Raw genomic sequence first — 15220 nt, 5'->3', positions numbered from 1 at the left:
CCAGTAACCCTTGCCGTAACTCTGTGGTTCCTCCAGTAACCGGTCTCCCCAAGGCCTATATGGACTTCGCGGATGTTTTCTGCAAAAAACAAGCTGAGACTCTACCTCCTCACAGGCCTTATGATTGCCCTATCGACCTCCTCCCGGGTACTACTCCACCCCGGGGCAGAATTTATCCTCTCTCTGCCCCAGAGACTCTTGCCATGTCCGAATACGTCCAGGAGAATCTAAAAAGGGGCTTTATCCGTAAATCCTCCTCTCCTGCCGGAGCCGGATTTTTCTTTGTCTCCAAAAAAGATGGCTCCCTACGTCCTTGCATTGACTACCGCGGTCTTAATAAAATCACGGTTAAGAACCGCTACCCCTTACCCCTCATCTCTGAACTCTTTGATCGCCTCCAAGGTGCCCACATCTTCACTAAATTGGACTTAAGAGGCGCCTATAACCTCATCCGCATCAGAGAGGGGGACGAGTGGAAAACGGCATTTAACACCAGAGATGGACACTTTGAGTATCTGGTCATGCCCTTTGGACTGTGCAATGCCCCTGCCGTCTTCCAAGACTTTGTCAATGAAATTTTTCGTGATCTATTATACTCCTGTGTTGTGGTATATCTGGACGATATCCTAATTTTTTCTGCCAATCTAGAGGAACACCGCCGGCATGTCCGTATGGTTCTTCAGAGACTTCGTGACAACCAACTCTATGCCAAAATTGAGAAATGTCTGTTTGAATGCCAATCTCTTCCTTTTCTAGGATATTTGGTCTCTGGCCAGGGACTACAGATGGATCCAGACAAACTCTCTGCCGTCTTAAATTGGCCACGCCCCTCCGGACTCCGTGCTATCCAACGCTTTTTGGGGTTCGCCAATTATTACAGGCAATTTATTCCACATTTTTCTACCATTGTGGCTCCTATCGTGGCTTTAACCAAGAAAAATGCTGATCCCAAGTCCTGGCCTCCTCAAGCAGAAGACTCCTTTAAACAACTCAAGTCTGCCTTTTCTTCGGCTCCCGTGCTCTCCAGACCTGACCCTTCCAAACCCTTCCTATTGGAGGTTGATGCCTCCTCAGTAGGAGCTGGAGCTGTTCTTCTACAAAAAAATCCTTCCGGGCATGCTGTCACTTGTGGTTTTTTCTCTAGGACCTTCTCTCCAGCGGAGAGGAACTACTCCATCGGGGATCGAGAACTTCTAGCCATTAAATTAGCACTTGAGGAATGGAGGCATCTGCTGGAGGGATCAAGATTTCCTGTTATTATCTACACCGACCACAAGAACCTCTCCTACCTCCAGTCGGCCCAACGGCTGAATCCTCGCCAGGCCCGGTGGTCTCTGTTCTTTGCCCGATTTAATTTTGAGATTCACTTTCGTCCTGCCGATAAGAACATTAGAGCCGATGCTCTCTCTCGTTCCTCGGATGCCTCAGAAGTTGATCTCCCTCCGCAACACATCATTCCACCTGACTGCCTGATCTCCACTTCTCCTGCCTCCATCAGACAGACTCCTCCAGGAAAGACCTTTGTTTCTCCACGCCAACGCCTCGGAATCCTCAAATGGGGTCACTCCTCCCATCTCGCAGGTCATGCGGGCATCAAGAAATCTGTGCAACTCATCTCCCGCTTCTATTGGTGGCCAACTCTGGAGACGGATGTTGGGGACTTTGTGCGAGCCTGCACTATCTGTGCCCGGGATAAGACTCCTCGCCAGAAGCCCGCTGGTTTTCTTCATCCTCTGCCTGTCCCCGAACAGCCTTGGTCTCTGATTGGTATGGATTTTATTACTGATTTACCCCCTTCCCGTGGCAACACCGTTATTTGGGTGGTCGTTGATCGATTCTCCAAAATGGCACATTTCATTCCTCTTCCTGGTCTTCCTTCTGCGCCTCAGTTGGCTAAACAATTTTTTGTACACATTTTTCGTCTTCACGGGTTGCCTACGCAGATTGTCTCGGATAGAGGGGTCCAATTCGTGTCTAAATTCTGGAGAGCTCTCTGTAAACAACTCAAGATTAAATTAAATTTTTCCTCTGCATATCATCCCCAGTCCAATGGACAAGTAGAAAGAATTAACCAGATCCTGGGTGATTATTTGCGACATTTTGTTTCCTCCCGCCAGGATGACTGGGCAGATCTCCTTCCATGGGCCGAATTCTCGTATAACTTCAGGGTCTCTGAATCTTCCTCCAAATCCCCATTTTTCGTGGTGTACGGCCGTCACCCTCTTCCCCCCCTCCCTACCCCCTTGCCCTCTGGTCTGCCCGCTGTGGATGAAATTTCTCGTGACCTTTCCATTATATGGAGAGAGACCCAAAATTCTCTCTTACAGGCTTCTTCACGCATGAAGAGGTTCGCGGATAAGAAAAGAAGAGCTCCCCCCGTTTTTTCCCCTGGAGACAAGGTATGGCTCTCCGCTAAATATGTCCGCTTCCGTGTCCCTAGCTACAAGTTGGGACCACGCTATCTTGGTCCTTTCAAAATTCTGTGTCAAATTAATCCTGTCTCTTATAAACTTCTTCTTCCTCCTTCTCTTCGTATCCCTAATGCCTTTCACGTCTCTCTTCTCAAACCACTCATCCTCAACCGTTTTTCTCCCAAATCTGTTCCTCCCACTCCTGTTTCCGGCTCCTCGGACGTCTTCTCGGTCAAGGAGATTTTGGCTGCCAAAAAGGTCAGAGGAAAAAATTTTTTTTTAGTAGACTGGGAGGGTTGTGGTCCTGAAGAGAGATCCTGGGAACCTGAGGACAACATCCTTGACAAAAGTCTGCTCCTCAGGTTCTCAGGCTCCAAGAAGAGGGGGAGACCCAAGGGGGGGGGTACTGTTACGCCGAGCGCTCCGGGTTCCCGCTCCTCCCCGGAGCGCTCGCTTCACCTCCTCCGCTGCAGCGCCCCGGTCACGTCCTCTGACCCGGGGCGCTGCGATCCTGCTGCTAGCCGGGATGCGATTCGCGATGCGGGTAGCGCCCGCTCGCGATGCGCACCCCGGCTCTCCTACCTGACTCGCTCCCCGTCTGTTCTGTCCCGGCGCGCGCGGCCCCGCTCCCTAGGGCGCGCGCGCGCCGGGTCTCTGCGATTTAAAGGGCCACTGCGCCGCTGATTGGCGCAGTGGTTCCAATTAGAGTTATCACCTGTGCACTCCCTATATTACCTCACTTCCCTTGCACTCCCTTGCCGGATCTTGTTGCCTTAGTGCCAGTGAAAGCGTTCCCTGTGTGTCCCTTGCCAGTGTTTCCAGACCTTCTGCCGTTGCCCCTGACTACGATCCTTGCTGCCTGCCCCGACCTTCTGCTACGTCCGACCTTGCTTCTGCCTACTCCCTTGTACCGCGCCTATCTTCAGCAGCCAGAGAGGTGAGCCGTTGCTAGTGGATACGACCTGGTCACTACCGCCGCAGCAAGACCATCCCGCTTTGCGGCGGGCTCTGGTGAAAACCAGTAGTGGCTTAGAACCGGTCCACTAGCACGGTCCACGCCAATCCCTCTCTGGCACAGAGGGTCCACTACTTGCCAGCCGGCATCGTGACACATGTCTTCAGCAATTGGTGAATTATAATAATAACCACAATTAAAGCTGCCGCTCCTGACTCCCAAGCCTGAAATGAATCCATGCAATCCAGTATTACGTAACATTTAGCAATTGTTCTAAGTATTATAGCTGTAACTCAATGCTCTTTATCTGCATAGGATGACAATGTCTCATTGCTCTTAAGACCTTATCCACAGATGATCATCATTGACTTCATTTTTAATCATCTTAAAATGTTAGTTCTACTTTGGTAGCGTTATAATTCAGTTCAGCCGAGTTAAGCAGCATACTGCAGAACTTTTAGAACTACAGCCTTGTAGTGCCTTGTTAGATATAAGTTAGTTGACTTTGGTAAAGGCAATGGGTTGTAAGTTATAACTACACACTAGAGGCCTGCATTGGGATTGGGATCCCACGGGACCCAACCCAAAACATGTGGGTACAGGGGGTCAGAAGGCTGCTTCGGTCAGGCCCTATACCTGTGGGTCCTGCAAATCCCACAAAGTCCCGCACCAGCATCAATATAACTCGAAATGAGACTGTGACTGACTGTCTCACATTCATAGTGACCCTCCCAGTACTGTCTGCTACCGCCGCTGCCAAATCCCCTCCATTTTGTAGAGCCCGCTGAGCTCAGCCTGCCCTGGAGGATCGTGTACCCTCTCCATGTTCTACTGCCAGCCCGGTAGGTCAGAGAGTTGCCACCAATGTTCACACACAGAGACACAAAGGGGGAGATTTATCAAAACCTGTGCAAAGGAAAAGTTGCCCAGTTGCCCATAGCAACCAATCAGATCGCTTCTTTCATTTTGCAGAGGCCTTGTTAAATATGAAGGAAGTGAGCTGATTGTTGTCTATCGGCAACTGGGCAACTTTTCCTCTGGACATGTTTTGATAAATCTCCGCCAAAGTGTGTTATGCTCGTGCTGCGGCCCCCTGCCGGGTATGTAAGTGATCCTCCCAGCCAGGGCCTCTGCACTGCTATGCACATGGGGGTGAGTGCACTGCAGAGCATTGCACCCTAGTGTATTCTACAGACCCTAAGGTGCAATACTTTACAGTCTGCACATACTCGGACCTGTATAGGAATGTACATACACACACTGATATACACATGAGGGGTATGTGCAGACTGCAGAGTATTGCACCCTAGGGTCTTCTACAGACACTAGAGTGCAATTCTCTGCAGTCTGTACCTACCCTATAGGAGCTCCCTATGGGAGCTATAACAAAAAGTAAAACGTGTAAAAAAAAATTAACCTCTTCCCGTTAACCCCTTCCCTAATAAAAGCCTGAATTCCCATCCTTTCCCATTTTTTAAATAAAATAATGTAAAAATGATAAATAAATAAATAAACATGTGTGGTATCGCCACGTGCGTACATGTCTGAACTATTAAAAAATTATGTTAATTAAATTTCACGGTCGATTGGAGTACATGTATAAAAATATTAAAGTCCAAAATTGATGATCTTTTATGCCCTTTTTATATGCCATAAAAAAAGAAAAGAAAAGTCCCATCAAATCAAAAATGGTACCAATAAAAACTACAGACCATGGCACAAAAAATGAGCACTCACACTCCCCATATACGGAAAAATAAAAATAAAATAAAACCTATATAAATTGGGTACACACTGCTATACATGGGGAATATGTACAGAGCATTGCACCCTAGTGTCTGTACATTCCTATGTTAGCAGGAGCAGGCGGGATTGGACAAACATTTTAGCAGGAGCGGAATTGGACAAACATTTTAGCGGGAGCGGACAGGTGTGGACACAAATGTTGCGGGAGCGGGCGGGAGTGGAGCAAACACGTAATGGGAGCGGGTGGGATTGGTCAAAAAAATCATAGGGAGCGGGCGGTTGCTGGATTGAAAAAACAGTCCCGCGCAGGGCTCTACTACACACCTTTTTACCTGTACAAATATGTCTGTCTCCAAAATGGGTCAGTTTGAAAACAAAGACTGAGAGTGTTGTCTCACATTATATACCCTTGTACAGATGTAATATCAATGCCCAAATGGTGGTGGTTCAATGAACAAATTATTTTTTTCTTTCCTGATATCACATGGCTCTTTCTACACCTCATGATTGGCTCATAATAGTCAAATAGTAAGAAAAGAAAGATAGACTCCTATAATTGTATAAAGTCAAAGTTGTTAATTCTATTAGCTGCTCTTGGCGTTTCCCAGTTACATCCAACCAAAATCTCCAATAGCTGAATATTAATAGCATATCCTAGAGATATGTCGTTATTGTTTTTGCTCTGCTAAGGCAAACCCTTTATTTAGTCTTGATAAGGTGAATCACTTCTTTTTAATGGTCTGTTCTTCTTCAAGTTGTATTATATTAAATACTTTAATGTTAGCTATGTATGCCTTTATTCCCTGAGCTGCCCTTTAACTCTCAGTGACAGATTTGACATTTCATGTTAGGCTTTTAAGCTAGATTCAGTGTACATCGAATTTTATTAAACATCTATGGTCTCTGAAGACTGAATTCTCTGGGTTACTGGAGTAGAGAGAAAAGCATTGGAAATCAAAATAAGGTTTTCTTTCCAAAACCAACAGCTGTCCATTATTTTATCACAGGTCTGTTCTTTAACTTTGTTATTTGTTACATGGTCTTGGCACAACATTTTTGATATTTGGGAAAATAGAATTAATGAGTAATCGTTATTGCACCAATGTTCTGCCAGTATTCTTGTTCAGTTGATTGTTGACTCCAGTCAACCAAAAAACTTTTGTTTAATTTTGACGCTTGTTATCTTGTTTGGGGCCATACCAAGAATCATGACTGACGTAAGTAGGCTGAATGGATATAGGCAGAATTTTCCAGAAATGATTGATGTAGATGCTATCTGCATTTTGTATCACAATGTGCTAACCTTTTCTTTTAAAATTTTAAACTGACATTGTGCAGAAAAGTACTCTGTCTATATTAACAGGTGAACCTAGATCTGTAGTGTCGTGTTGTAAATACTGTATATTATATATTTAACCTTTTCTTAATTCTATTCACGCTTTCAGCCTGTAAAAGTCTAGTGTAACATTTTATAGTTTAAACAATTTAAGTATATATATTTTTTTAATTGCCTGGGGATGATTTTCTTTTTTGTTAAGGACTTAAGGTGCTGCAAAAATAATAAGAAAAGCATGCTCGATGGGAGCGTGGTCTGGCTGTGAGGCGCACCGTCTCACTTCAGCAGAGCTCCATGCACCTGACTTAGCCTTCTGCAACGCTTATACTACCGCACTATTTCTAGTCTGCTTACTGAGGGAACATACCCTGTCATGCCTGGGAAGAGTGGGAAGCCCGTCCGATAGGGAACACTATCCAAATTTTACTTTTCTAAGCACAGAGCTCACAGGGATCATAATCTCTGCCCAATCATCCTGTGCCTGAGATGAGCACTCCAGCTAAAATATTCCTGAGGCACTTCACTTCGACCAAGATTTTTACTGCTTGTCTCCCTCAATGGGTCCAGACAGCTCCTTACCGAGAGCAGCAGCATTATCCTCTTACAGCGTGAAGGATCTTCAGGATACAGAAGCCTTAGCTGGACCTCAAACGCCATCTCTCATTTCCTGGCTGACACTCCAACCTAGTGAAGCAGATGGGGTTGACGCTTTGGAGGACTATCTCTCACAGACACCACTGTAAAAGATAATGTTTCTATGCATGAAAATACTGTATACCTAAATTTAATAGTCAAACAGTTACCAATAATAATACATACTAGCTAAGTACCCGGCGTTGCCTGTTTTTTCCTTCCCAATCCTTGTTGGGGAGGAAAATTAACAAAGGAGGAAGTGTTTGACTTCATATCCCGTCCTCATATATTGTTCTCATATCCCAACCCCATACCTCAACTCCATATCTCGTCTAGTGTTGCTCGCGAATATTCACAATGCGAATTTTATTCGCGAATATCGCATATTCGCGAATTCGCGAATATTCCCGAATATAGCACTATATATTCGTAATTACGAATATTCTTTTTTTTTTTTCACAGTAGACATCACAGTGATCATCCCTCTCTGCTTTCAGCTTGTGTGGTGTGAAGAAGGCTCTAATACTACTGTGTGAGACTGGTGTGCGAATTTTTGCATATGCGAAAATTTGCATATGCTAATTTTCTCATATGCAAATTTTTGTTTATGCTAATTTTGTATATGCTCATTTTCGCATATGCGAAAATAAAATGAGAATATTACGAAAATGTGAATATTCGCGAATATATGACGAATATTCGTCCATATATTCGCAAATTCGAATATGGCCTATGCCGCTCAACACTAATCTCGTCCCCATATCCTGTCCTCATATCCCATCATCATATCTCGACCTCATATTCTGTCCTCATATCCTGACCTCCTATCTCGACCTTATATTCCGTCCTCATATCCTGAACTCCTATCCCATCCTCCTATCTCATCCTCATATCCTGTCCTCATATCCTGTCCTCATATCCTGACCTCCTATCCCGACCTCCTATCCTGACCTCCTATCCCGTCCTCATATTTCGACCGCTTATCCCATCCTCGTATCTCGACCTCCTATCGTGACCTCCTATCCTGTCCTCATTTTCCGTCCTCATATTCCATCCTCATTTCTTAACCTCTTATCCCGTCCTCATATCCCAACTTCCTATCTTGACCTAATTTCCCATCCTCCTATCTTGACCTCAAATCCCGTCCTCATATCCCGACCTCATATCCCGTCCTCATATCCCGACCTCATGTCCCATCCTCAAATCCTGTCCTCAGATATCCTGTCCTATCCAAGATATTTTAAGCTGAAAAAAGATGGGGACATGGCTTTGTGGGACTGGGCTTGATTTGCAAGCCAGACCGATGCACAAAAAGGGTAGATAATAAAAGGGGTGGGACTTAAAATGTTTCTGTGTCTTTGTGAGATGGGATGTGGCTTGCAAGCCGGATTGACACATTCACCAGGAGATGCTGAGCGGAGCTTGTGGATTAAGGTACTGGAAGTCCCATATACTTGCATGGGACTTGAAACAAAAACCTATATTTTATTTAACGGTGTAGGTAAGGGTTAATTTAATTATCATATCTTTTTATTTGACATATAAGTAATATGTGTACCAGGTATTCTTGAAATATCTCCAGCCGTACAGAAGGTATGTGGGAACATACATTTCACATTGATTTGCATAAGACTTTAAACAAAAACCCTGACCCTCACAAATGGGGGTAGTTAAGGGTTAAATTAACTATGCTGTATTTTAAGTGGACATATAAGTAACATGTGACCAAGTATTATCGAAATATCTCCAGCCGTTTGGAAGTTATGCAGTAACGTATATATTTCCCATAGACTTGTATGGGACTTTAAACAAAAAACCCAATCCTGGCAAATGGGGGTGAGTAAGGGTTAAATTATCTATCCTTTGTGTGTTGTTGAGATATAAGTAATATGTGTACCAAGTTTCATGTTAATATCTTTAGTCGTTTGGACACACACACAAACACACAAACACATTGAGTTTTATATACATAGATATCCATTATACTGTAACTGACCAGTATTACCAATATACAAGGGACACATAATTACATAATGATATAATTTTTTCCCTTATACTTTAACTGTCCTGGCCCAACTGTTACAGGTGGCGCTGCAGCTGGCCACGAGTGTACTCCTGTTCTGTCCTCCCGTACTGGCGGGGCCGCGGTTCACATCGCGGGACGTGTCCGCATGCGATCGCTGGCCTGTCTCTCACCTCCCTGCGTCTCTGTCCCCTTCGCTGCCCCTGGCTGCCGGCGTGTGCGTACATGAATTGGTGCTTGTCTGGTCCCGACCTGATTTAACTCCTCACTTCCTCCTGACCTTTGCCGGATCTTTGTGTCTCTGAGCCTTTGAGAAAGCATCATTATATTGTGTTCTGCCTTTCAGTGTATCAGTTCTGCCTGCTATGTTTTCTGACCATGTTACTGTGCAGCCTGCCCTCTAAACTCCTTGCTATGTGTTTCTGACTTCGCTATTGTGCCGCCAGCCCTGACCTCCTGTCTGTCCTGACTACGAATTTGCTCTATTCCTTCTGTGCCTTGCATTATCTTGGCTGCCTTACTGGACGAGTCATACGAGGGATAGCGACCTGGGAGCCGCCTGCCGCAGCAAGTCCATCCTGCTTTGCAGCAGGTTCTAGTGAAAACCAGTGGCTCCTTAGACTCCACTTCCTGGTGCAGCTCACACCATCGTCCACGCAGGTACAGCGCATCCACTCCGCTGCCGTAACATCAATCATCAGTTTTATAACTCAAAATCACAGCATCATATAGATCTATATGGTGCCGTCAACTGAGTCATTAATTAAACTAACAGTTGGGCTTGGATGACAGAAAGGTGGAGGGTGTCAGGAAGGCAGGAGGAAGACTGCTGGAACAGAGCAAGGAACTCATGAGCCATGCTATCAGTGACATGTGCGGCACAACATATACTGCCTTCACCCCCTGCATACGCAGCAAGGAGAGACCACAATGTGCAGCAGGACAAAGGGGAGAGTTACAGGGCCCACCCTGCAGCAACACCTCACACATTCATTACCAGACACTGTAAAATAACTCTAAAGTCATCACCAGTCATTGTAATGGGAAAAGCCTCCTCAGCTGCACTAACCAGCATACCATTATGTGCACTTTAGTGGTGTTTCTAGTCACTGCACCAACACCAATTCCATCTCCCTACAGAAAAGAGGGAGGAGCATTGCTTGGCACCCTTCCTCTACCTGAGTCTGCCATGCTGCCTATGTGTGCACCTCCCCAACCCCCCCCCCCCCCCCACACACACACACACACACACACACCACCACCACCAAGAAACTTGCCGGTTTCAACAGTAAGTATTTTAAAAGAGAAAACTTACAAAAAATGTTATGTTACCAGCAGTGTAGTGCTCCCTTCTTTGCTTTTCAAGCACCTTAGTTAGGCCAGCACAGGACAATGTACAATTTATTATTTACAGTAGGGATGACGTGTTTCGGCACCGATTAGTGCCTTCCGCAGGTCCACCAAATTTTCCTCAGAGAGTTCTTAGGCTGTGTTGGGGTACTGGTCCGGAGATCCTGTGAGTTAGCTGTGCTGCTATGGTCTCTGAGACCACGGCAGCACAGCTAAGTCACAGGATCTCCGGATCAGTACCCCAACACAGCCTAAGAACTCTCTGGGGAAATCTTGGTGGACCTGAGGAAGACACTAGTTGGTGCAAAAACACGTCGTCCCTACAGTAAACAATAAATTTTATGTTGTTCTGTGCCGGCCTGAGTCCTTCATTTGCGCCCAAGTTTTGAGCAGCGCCTCCAAGACCGTTCTTTGCATGTATGTTCACTTATCTGCATATAAGAAGTCCTAATATAAACTTCAAGCTATCTACTAAAATGATAAAGCAGGTAAAGTATTAGCAAATCACCTGAAAGCTAGAGAATTAAAATGCTGTATACTGTACCTGCTCCATCCAGTTCCTGCAGATATTTTCAATAGCTTCAATCCTTTTATTTCAATTTATATAACTTAAATACTACTATCCTACTCTGACATGTCTCTTACAAGATATTCAATCTTAACTCACCAGTCTCCCCTTACACAAACTATTGACCCCCAAAATCCACCGACCATCCTCACAATTTTCACCCTATGTCTGTCCTTAAAGGGGTACTCCGGTGCTAACACATCTTATCCCCTATCCAAAGGATAGGGGATAAGATGCCTGATCGCGGGAGTCCCGCAGCTGGGGAAGCCCGCGTTCATGCACACGGCACCCCGTTAGTAATCAGTCCCCGGAGCGTGTTCGCTCCGGGTCTGATTAAGGTCGACCAGAGAGTCGGCAGGGTGTGACGTCACGCCCCGCCGCCATGTGACGTCACGCTCCGCCCCTCAATGCAAGCCTACGGGAGGGGGCGTGATAGTATGATTACTAACGGGGTTGCCACGTGCATGCGTGCATGATCGCGGGTGTCCCCAGCTGCGGGACTCCCGCGATCAGGCATCTTATCCCCTATCCTTTGGAAAGGGGATAAGATGTGTTAGCACCGGAGTACCCCTTTAACCTGGACTTAAAAATATTTGCCAATTTGTTAGCATCTAGAATTGCAGTAGTACTTCCTTAATTCAACCAATCTGGCTTTGTTTCTAGAAAAAGGACTCAGACAACACTGCAATACTTAATGTCTTAACCTATCCACATTAAGAAGTTATGCAAGAGAAAGTGAAGAAAATTGAACTGTTCTAAGCGCCAGACCCCGTCACATAGTCAATCCAACAGGATGTAGATCAGATACATAAAAATAGCGTTTACAAAGAGCACATATCAATGCGTTTCTGGCCCAGAGTGGACTCTTCGTCAGGACAAGGTGCTAATACAGAGGTTGAGTAGTACAGACAATATATACCCACAGGGATTCTTTGCAAACAGGAGTTACATTAGTTTGGATTAGGATATTCACAAAACACTGTTAGGTAAGTGACGTAACCACTCCAAATTAAAAGCAGCTGATTGACAGAACAATAGTTTAAAAAACACACAATTGAGTGACAGACATCGTACAATGAAGGCAGGAGGAGTTAGTAGTTTTAATGTGAAAGTGCTGATTTGGCCGTTCGTGCACTCTTATAATACACTGAGCCCTCATACCAATGAAAAACTGGGGCCATATGTATTACTATCAGCGCTCCGGTTAAGAGTGCTACATGGCTATAGTGGAGGGCAAAGGGGGCGGAGCTAGATTACTGCTCCGTGGTGATGTGATGCTGATAGCTATCGCAGAGCGCTATAGAAGGGTAGCGGTGGTCCAAAAGGGCGGAGCAAGTTATTGCTCCATGCTATTGTGACGCTGTGCTGTTAGCTGCCACTCTAAGCGCTCTTAGTACGGAGCGCTATAGAGCAGGAGCGGAGGTCCAAAGGGGTGGAACTGGGTTACTGCCTGGGCTGCTGCGACTCTAATACTGCACTGGGGGCCATCGCTGCGAGTGCTCAGTTGAGGAGCTACAACTCCAGACACCTGTGGTATAAGAATTATTGTAAGTCAAAGGGGAATGTAGGAACTAGAAATAGGGGTTATTAGAAAAGAGTGGTGACATGTACAGTATAATGGGAATAAGCAAGGAATTGATGAGAGAAAAATAATTGGTACTAATGGTAAGGGTAGAACTGGTCAATGAGTACCATGGGAATAAACAGTATGACCAGGACTACGGTTTATGAAAAGGGATACTAATGGGATATAGAGGGCCAGGGAGTTAATCTTCGGTATAGGTAAAGGAATTAAGGAGTGGGGCTTATACATTTAAAAAACAGTGGACTACTAGTTGCATGTAGTGAATGAAATGGTATGGTGAAAAAAGAAGAGATAATGGTGCCTACTATATATATATATAGAAAAAAATCACTAAAAAAGGCATTCTATCTATACATTTCACTCAAGTATTTGTGTAAAAGGAAAGTATATAAAATAATTATAACAACAACCGCACAAGTTGCTAGCATGTTCTGAGAAGTAAAAGGTATTTTAACACTTATGAAAAACCTATTGGAGATCTTGTAGATGCCAGAGTATACATTAGATTATAATGGTTTCAGAGATTTTGTTAAGCCCAAGTAGTTGTAATGTACTGACCTTATATATCTAATAGACCTCTAGTTGCTCAAACCTTTTGGACCTATTGGCGGTAACAAAATCAATTGGCACAACAGAAAATTGGTTAGAGGTTGCCTCAGGATGAGCTACAGTGACATGTCTGGACAGGCCATGTAACATATATTTGGTTTTTATGTTGAATCTATGTTTGTTAACCCAATTCCTCAGTTTTTGCATCGTCCGGCCTACATATTGGAGCCCGCACTGGCACTGAATTAAATATATAATGTATTCGGACACACAACTGAGATGAGACTTAATTGAAAAGGTTTCCCCAGTAACCGTGGAGCTGAAGGATTTGCAGATGGGTCTAATCTCATTGCAACAGAGACATCGATTTTTATTACAACCGAAGCTGCCAGTTCTTTTGTCGCCTACGGTTGATGATCCATGTTGTTTCCCTTGGCTAGGGGCTAGTATTTTTTTTAAGGATAAAGCCCTATGGAACGTCAAGAAAGGGTTAGTTGGTAATGTTTCTTTGAGAAAGTTATAAATGGTCAGTATGTGCCAGTCATATTTTTAATATCTTTTTGATCTCAGAGACAGAGGAACTGTAAGTGGTTATGAAATTGGTATCCCACTGTCTTTGGTTTTCAAGTTTTTGTTTGGGTTTGATGCATTTCAGTTGGGTAATTTTTCTAGTTTTTTGATAAGCATCAGTAAGTAGTTTTTCCTGGTATTTTTTTTTTTGCAATAAATAGTTTTTTGAGGATCTCTGCTTGGGTATTAAAATTGTGATCAATCGTGCAATTCCTTCTTATTCTTTTCTATTGAGAGTACGGCACATTTTCCAACCATTTTACATAGTTGCTACTAGAGAAATCGATGTAACTATTGGTATCAACGCTTTTGAAAAAGGTAGATGTGACGGATGCTTTATCCATGTGCGAAATTATGAGATCTAAGAGCTCATTACTTTCAGAGCTGCTATTCATGGTGAATGTTATGTTCCACTCAATATTATTAAGGGAGGTGAGAAGTAGACTGACTGAGGATGGTGGACCATGCCATATAAAGAATAAATCGTCGATAAATGGACGATAACATTTTATGTATTTTATAAGAATGGTATTTTCCCATATATGATGTTTTTCAAACCCTCCCCCCCCCCAATAAATAAATTTGCGTATGATGGCGCCCCCTTGGCCTCCATGACGGTTCCTTTCTTCTGATGGTAAGTCTTTCCATGTTAAGTAAAACAATAATTTTTAAGAATGAACCTGAGGCCTTGGAGAACCCCTATTTCTAGTTTTCTAATAACCCCTATTTCTAGTTCCTACATTCCCCTTTGACTTATAATAATTCTTATACCACAGGTGTCCAGATCGATACTTTAGATCCTCCCCTTTTGTCCCCTGCCTTTGATTTGTAGTGCCCCTTACCTGAGCGCTCGCAGCAACAGCCCCAGCGCAGTATTAGAGTTGCAGCAGCGCAGGCTTTAACCCAGTTAAGCCCCTTTGGACCTCTGCTACTGCTCTATAGTGCTCCGCACTAAACTAGAGCTGCAGCTAACAGTGCAGCATCACAATAGCACAAAGGAGTAACTTAGCTCCACCCTTTTGGACCTCCGCCACCTCTCTATAGCACTCTATAGTAGGAGCGATTGGAGCGATAGCTATCAGCATCCCAACAGCACGGAGCAGTAATCCAGTTCCGCCCCCTTTGCCCTTCGCTATAGCCATGTAGTGCTCTTAACCTAAGCGCTGATAGTAATACAGATGGCCCCAGTTTTTCATCGGTATGATGGCTCAGTGCATTTCACGTTAAAACTACCAACTCCTCCTGCCTTCATTGTACAATGTCTCTCACACATGAGATCTATTTACACCTGAACTTCCCAGCACTTGCACTTTTTTACCAAGTGCATGAGGAGTTACGTTCTCCTCTATGTACTTTTTTCTGTACTCATTACATTTTTTACGTTTATTTTTAAGTAATCTTAACTTTTATATATGGATTCTATCAAGATGAATAATTGTGTGTTTTTTAAACTATTGTTCTGTCAATCAGTTGCTTTTTCAGCTGGAGTGGTTA

The 15220-nt window shown here is 44.3% G+C and overlaps 1 protein-coding gene across 5 annotated transcripts in view; it reads right to left on the bottom strand.

Annotated features, from left to right (window-relative positions):
• The window catches only part of GRIN2D (glutamate ionotropic receptor NMDA type subunit 2D), an 855799-nt gene that overhangs the window by 397435 nt on the left and 443144 nt on the right, over nucleotides 1-15220 (bottom strand). The window lies entirely within an intron of this gene.

This window comes from Hyla sarda, chromosome 10, assembly GCF_029499605.1.
Source record: "Hyla sarda isolate aHylSar1 chromosome 10, aHylSar1.hap1, whole genome shotgun sequence".
Classification (NCBI taxonomy): Eukaryota; Metazoa; Chordata; class Amphibia; order Anura; family Hylidae; genus Hyla; species Hyla sarda.
The sequence above is the reverse complement of the archived record's forward strand: the minus strand, read 5'-3'. Positions and strand labels throughout refer to the sequence as shown.